The following is a 7,115-nucleotide window of genomic DNA, read 5'->3' as shown; positions in this document are numbered from 1 at the left end:
CTTCTCACGGTGAGCACCAGCTGAGCAGGCCCGATCGTGCCGTGCAGCTCGCCAACAGACACACACACCCACGCACGCCTACGGTGTACACTTGCACGGTCACCCCGTGCACCACACGCACGCATGCACTCACTACTCGCCACGGACCCGACGCGCCCGACCCGGCCAGCCCGTGCCCATACGCGCACTGGTCGCGTCCGGCGCATCACCGCGGCTTATTAGCCCAACAAGTGGTACTATCATATTATGACAACTGCTGCAAAGTTCATATAATGATCCTTGTTTCAGACTCAGATCAAAGGAACAAGCTGATCAATAGGTTTCAGCCATGGCTAGCTATCCTCTCTTGCAATTTTGTGATGTCAGGTTTTAGACATGGCATAAATCATGTAGTTCATTCCATCTCCTATTATTACTCGTTGGCCGTTTGGCAGTACATCATCTTCATCTGCCATCTTACCATCCTGAAAAATGTAGCACAAATTAAGTTACTGTATGCCAGATCCAAATTAGATTATGTCGAAGCTATCTGGACTTGTTATTATTGGACTCTATTATTAAAATGAATAGCAAGAGGAATGATTTGTACCACCGGAACACCAGGATACAGCCGGAGAGTCTCGGTGATCGCAGCATGGAGGTAGTGCATTTTGTCAATAGCACCTTGTTTCAATCTTGCGGTGAATATTTCCATGCTGGTATCTTCTTGCGTCCACTCGAGATATTCTCTGATTTCAAAGGCAACCTTATCCTGCACTACTGGGTTCTTGCAGAGCATGTAGAAGAACCATGTAAGGGTATTCCCTGTGGTGTCTTTACCAGCAATCAGGAAGCTGAGGACTATGTCACGAAGGTAACGATCATTCATCCTCCAAGGATCCTTCTCACTTTCCAGTATGAATCTTGATAGTATGTCATCTCTGGCTTTCTGCATTTATCATAAAAGATAGAATTGAACATATGTAAAATTTTGAAATAGTTGTAACAAACTATCGTACAGTTTGACTTACATGGCCACTTATGTTTTTCATGATCTCTCTCTTTTGATGGATCAACTGTATCACAAAGTCGTCGATTATCTTTATGCTCCTCTTCAGTTTGGCTTCTGACCCGATATTAAGATACCTTTTCAACTTCCAGAACATATCACCATACCGATGGTAAACAAGAGAATTTGCCTCATCGGAGGCCTTGCTGAATTCAATGCTGGATTCATCTTATCCGGATAGCGTGTTAAGCTCAAAACCAAATCCCACTTCGAATATTGAATCCATAGTTGTTCTCATCAAAAGGTCATGAGGAAAGGGTAGAAATTAAGAAAACTAGCAGCAAATGCGCATCATGTCAATCAGCTTTTGGTACAAGTGTGCTACCTCAAACTCCAAACCCGCAATCAATTAATTCTTATCTTTACTTTGCTCACTTAGAAATCTTAGTAATGCATAGCCCAATTCAGAAGTTCTGAAGAAACTATGTTTACTCCAGTTATTTGCCAAAAATAGCTAACTGAATTTTTATTTGGCCATTTAGGTCTAGGATTTGATTTGCTTCTCTCTTTTTTAGTTTAAAGTTCTAAATTTGACATGCGTAGAGTGAACTATTAAAGCTAGGAATATGATCTTAGCACTTACAATACTATCCTATTTATATTGAGGAAGTACCTGCAAGTTTATGGTAATTCTGTTAGTTGCTGCAGCTGAGATCTTCTCTGCCAGTTTCATAGCATTCATTTTGAAAACATCACTGCTGTAGTCACGTAGCACTTTGGTTGAGAACTCATGGCTTGCTTGCTTTCTCTGGTGTCGCCACTTCTCTCCGTCTGTCACGAAAATCCCATTTCCAAAGAGATCCTTCACGATTTCCGTGTTGAAGGCCCCCTGTAAAATAGGATCCAGCATTGTGAAATTATAGGCAGACAAAGTATTGTCTTGTACCTTCTTGTAAATTGCCACGGGCACTCAGTTTACTCTCTAATAGAACTCCCTCCATCCCATAATATAAGAGCGTTTTTGACACTAGTGTACTGTCAACTAGTGTCAAAAAACGCTCTTATATTGTGGAACGGAGGTAGTAGTATATTATTAGTCTGACTAGCTTGAATGAAAATTCGGTGGATAGCACATGGCAATATGTTCTACGGACTACTCAAGTTTTGAATTTTGGCCATCCTCTTCAAATTTTGCAGGATCCAATTTAACATCTGACATGCATACTGAATCATCTACCACCATCTTACTGGTTAGCAAGAAAAATAGGAGGAACAAAAATGATGAATAAGGAAAACTACCCTGCTGTATTAACTGAAGTTTGTCTTAAGGATATGCTCGATGACGGCAGGGTCGGCGGTTAAAATCTCACTGTGCCCAGGATAGACGAGCCTAATGGTAGGGTGCACGAGCGCATACTTGACATGCTCATCGAAGATCTTGTCAAAGTTGTTGATCTGCCGCAACACGGTCCCGATGAGCGGCGGCCGGTCATGGGCTCTCTGGGTGAACTCTCTGATGCAGAAGACGGCAAAGGATACAACAATGCCAATGATGTAGAGGGTGATCACCAGCAGGGCTATGGCGAGAGCTGAGACTACATATCTGCCCGCGGATGCAGCTAGGGAGGAGAGCTGGGGTGCCATGATCAGCGCTAGCTGCTGATTAGTGAGAGTAAGATTACCATGTTCAGCATCTTATATATGTGATCCGCGGTGCCACTGTATTTGTTTCGATTTGGTCAATGTCACTGTCTTCTAGGAGAGGACAATGACATGAATGTTTCTATATTTTCAGGTTTTGGACAGTGTTGTAGAAAGTGGGTAACTTGTTTCCAAAATATGTTCATTGCTTGGGAGAAAATTCCTATGCGCTGATGAGTCGCTGAATATGAATTTGTGTCTGCAAATAGAGTTTGGTAACAGTTTGTGCATATCATTTTGACTTGAGAGGCTTTCCTAGCAACCAAGATCTCCATAAGCACATCTCTCGCTCTTACCATATCACACTGCTGTTTCAGGACAAGCACAATCCAACTTCCCATTCATCAAAAAATTGGTACTGGTAAATTGTCCGCCGACATGTTGGGGCAGACTGGCAGTGCTGGCTAGTATAGTGCCCATAATTCTCTAAATCTACTATAGAGCATTGTTGTATGTTATGAAGTAATTTGCATTGTTGTACCAGCAAACAGAAGAAAGGACATCCAGAGAGGTAGTGACATAGCTGAATCCGTGGGCATGACTTTAGCAAAACTGAATACTGCATCCTAATTAACTGGAACGGCAACTTCACAGCAACAGCTATTTGACGTAGCTGCTGGATTGATCTCCTTGTATACATGTGCTAGGCCAACATTTATTATGTGACAGGGGGAAGAGTTCACCTGTTTGGAGGATGAGAGTTTAGAGGCCGCATAAGAATATTGTATGGTACACGAGATTTCGAATCCCGAAGATGCGCTGAGCCGGGTGACAATAGCGTTCTCTCCCCGCTTTCAGCCTTTTGAACCCTAATTCATTTCCCCACCTCCACCTTTCAGTTTTGTGAGGCAACTGGTTTTGGTGCACTAGTGACTTAATTCAGCCCGAGTTCCATATGGAGCTTAGCAGTCTAAGGCATGAGCTTTCTGTCTGAGGTATGAGCCACCAGACTTGTTGATAGAAGCCTCGAAAAAGTGTTTGCTAATGTTCTGATGTCTCTAATTCCTGCATTATGTGCATACATATCTCTCCTGTCCTTTTGTTATGGTATACTCTCTGTTTTTGTGGTTGTCTCTAAAATGTCTTTTATTTATGTACGGAGGGAGTATCTCTTATGGGCTCACGTATATGCCCGATAAGAGAATCATTAGTTAGAACTAGCACATATGACCATGAGTTTCTATGGGAGAGAAAATTATAGGTTACGTACAAGAAACAATGCATGGATTCGATAACAAAATTGCGATTTGTCCCGTCCACCAAAGCGACCAACAATGCAACATCCGGCAACAGGGAGGCACACGCCAAAGTCTAGAAATAAAAGCATATCAACAAGGCATTAATCACATATTTGCAGTACATCTAACAACATAGGGAAATGCCTTTTTTATACATATTATATATATATCCTTTTTTATATTATATATCCACCAAACCAAGCTATTCTTAATACTAATTTCTTTGCATAGATACTTTCAAAAGTGTTAAAAATAGCAACAGCAAGAAAACGCAGCACATAAAAGATAAAAAAACTAACTGACAAACTCTTTTGCACACCAACACCCTTGCAATCCGAGAAGAAATCACCAGCTCCCTCTACTAGATTAGACCGACCTGTATCTTCCAGCGAATAGGAATGTAATCAGCTCCTCTAATTATACTCGTTTTTTCCAGCCCAAAGGAATTTTAATTATGCTTGTTTTTTACATCAGCCTATAATCCTTCAATTATGCACATTTTTTTATCCTTATCTTCCAGCCCACAATATCATCAGCTCCTCCTTTAATTATGCATGTTTTTTCGGGCCACAGAAATTTTAATTTACATCAGCCCATAATCCTTCAATTATGCATGTTTTTCGATCCTTATCTTCCACCCCACAATATCATCAGCTCCTCCTTTAATTATGCATGTTTTTCCAGCCCACAAGAATTCTAATTCATGATCCTACAATTATGCACTCATTCAGCACACAAATATCCATGTTTTATACCGCTGTCATGTACCGTGAAAAGCCCCCCCCCCCCAGACCTTGCATGTGAGAGGTCCCGTTTAATTACCTCCCGATAGACAAAGACGTTGAACATATATAAATTGGTAAGAGTCAGTTTTGTGTAGCGAGGTGGGCTCGCCAAGCCCAGCGTGAGGCCGCATGCGTGCGTGCGATGCATGAAAAGCTAGCACACGTGAAAACCAGCTTACGTGACATCAAACAAAACCAAATAGCTTACGTGACATCGAACGGTACCAAATAGCCTACATGAAATTAACCAAAGCGGGGCCAGACGAAGCGGAACGAAACCAAGAAACCACCTCCCTTTAATAGTAGGTATAGAACTTTGGATGGATGAACAATATAGTTTGATAAGTATGGGAGTTGTATATATATAAAGGGCGAGATGTACGGAGAACATTACTCACTCAAGTATGAGAGTTTGGTGGGGTATTCACTCCGACTCTACAAGGTGAATGCTGATGGCCTCCTCTATCCTATAGGAGTGGTTCTTTACATGGTGGTAACTTTTTTCGAAGCTTTTACCTGGTGGTAACTTGGTAATCACTCAGACTTTGGGGGGATGTTTCAAAACTAATTATCGAACTGTTGGGTTGACTCACTTGACCTGGTTGTGTACAGTTGTATTCCCCCTTGTAGAACGCCTCCTCTATTCTACGTACTTTATTCCTCTGCTACAATGCTGTTTTTCTATTATGGTTAAAAGAAAGGAGGATGGGCTCTAGCATTAAGACGTACGTTTAACTTGTTTGCCACACTGTAATTTGTAGTTTGGGATGAAATTATCCAAAAACCTGATTTTTATGCTACTTGTATTACTTTGGAGATCATGGCGAGAGTATGATATTGTTGTTTGAAGAGGTTGGTAAGATGTTGACATGTGTCCCAAATACACTAGGCAGCCTAAATATCCTAAATTCTATTTTAATCCTGTCTGTGCCTAAGCATTGTAATAATGCTGAGGTTACCTTTGTTCAAACTGGTCACCATATTAGGAGCATGCTCAGTTTTTCCAATCCTTCGGCATATAAGAAAGTAATTTGTGTGCATCACAGTTGATAATTACATTACTCGTTGGCGTTGGAAGTTGTAGTAGAGATCTTTGAGACATTATAAATAAGGCTTATTTGTTGGTAGTCTTGCCCTTTGATTAAATTTTGTTTGTACTTCTTACTGATTTGAATATTTTGTTGCCTGGTTTCTCAGTTAAGCCACCTTACCATCTGGCTTTTCAAAATTGAGGAGAAAAGATCCCACTTCCATTTAGCATAAAATTGATAACACATCCTACGACCCAGCTCCCAATACAGTGTAGCACGACATGACCTCAGCTAAGAACAAACCTTGTGGGCAACAGGCAGCCAGAAACAAACCCAAGCAACACAACACGGAAAATTAATACAGAACACCTAACTCAGCACTATTGAACTCATTCTATGCCATGACCTTAAGAACTGAACCAAAGCAGCGGACGGAACTTCATCTGTGGCTAATCTATCAGCACTAGGACAAGCTTGCACAAATCATCAAACGTGCTGAGAACCTAACAATATGATCGGCCATATGTCCAGTACGCACTATTATCTAATGTGTACTGACGTCTCCTAATCCAATATGTACATACAAATGCTCCTTTTTTTATCACCATCTCCTTTGTCTATGTGGTTGCCACCTATCGTACGTGCTAATGTATGTGCCATTAGGGGAATCACTAGTGGGAATTAGGAAGTGCAGACGAATGACTAGTATATATATATAGTGTTCAGGATGTAGTGGTATATACAAAGGGAGAGATGTACCTTGAATAGTACTCGAGTGTAAGAGAGTTCGTGGAGTATTCATTTGTTTCCACGATGTGAATGCCAATGTCCTGCTACATCCTAAGACAATCTCTTACATATTGGTAACCATTCAGTCTTTTTACACGCCCTGATAATTATCTGGTCATCCAGTATAATCTATGCCTCACCGATATAAAAAACACAGGCTGGCAGGGATACTGCCCCACAATAATTTAACTTGGTTTCATAATTATTTCTCCAATGGTTGTTTACAAATGTCATAACTCTCCCTTGATACTTCTAATCTCTTCATTTTACTTTTCACTTCTAGTTACTTTTATTTTCATTCTGTGTATACGATAGTTTCTACTTACATAATATTTTCCTTTGTTATGTTTTGTTAATAACAATAATGATGTCTTTTGCCCTCAAGATGTGCACTTCGGAGGGTGGCAATACCCCATGACACTAGGGATAATATCTAATATTTGACACCATGTTTGTCATTCTATAGAGGATTCTTATTTCATTAGGATGTGATACTCCCATCGACAGTGAGATGCATGTGGTGAAACTTTGTCAATCTTTATGTGCCATTGCTCTAGTTAGTACTCCTGCCTCCTGCCGTTCA

At 40.9% G+C, this 7,115-nt stretch overlaps 1 pseudogene; it reads right to left on the bottom strand.

Annotated features, from left to right (window-relative positions):
- Positions 1-362: 362 nt before the first annotated feature.
- LOC123176175 (cytochrome P450 704C1-like) lies at positions 363-2,632 on the bottom strand (annotated as a pseudogene).
- Positions 2,633-7,115: the final 4,483 nt, after the last annotated feature.

The sequence above is a fragment of the Triticum aestivum genome, unplaced genomic scaffold, assembly GCF_018294505.1.
Source record: "Triticum aestivum cultivar Chinese Spring unplaced genomic scaffold, IWGSC CS RefSeq v2.1 scaffold176275, whole genome shotgun sequence".
Classification (NCBI taxonomy): Eukaryota; Viridiplantae; Streptophyta; class Magnoliopsida; order Poales; family Poaceae; genus Triticum; species Triticum aestivum.
This window is presented reverse-complemented; position numbering and strand designations above follow the sequence as displayed.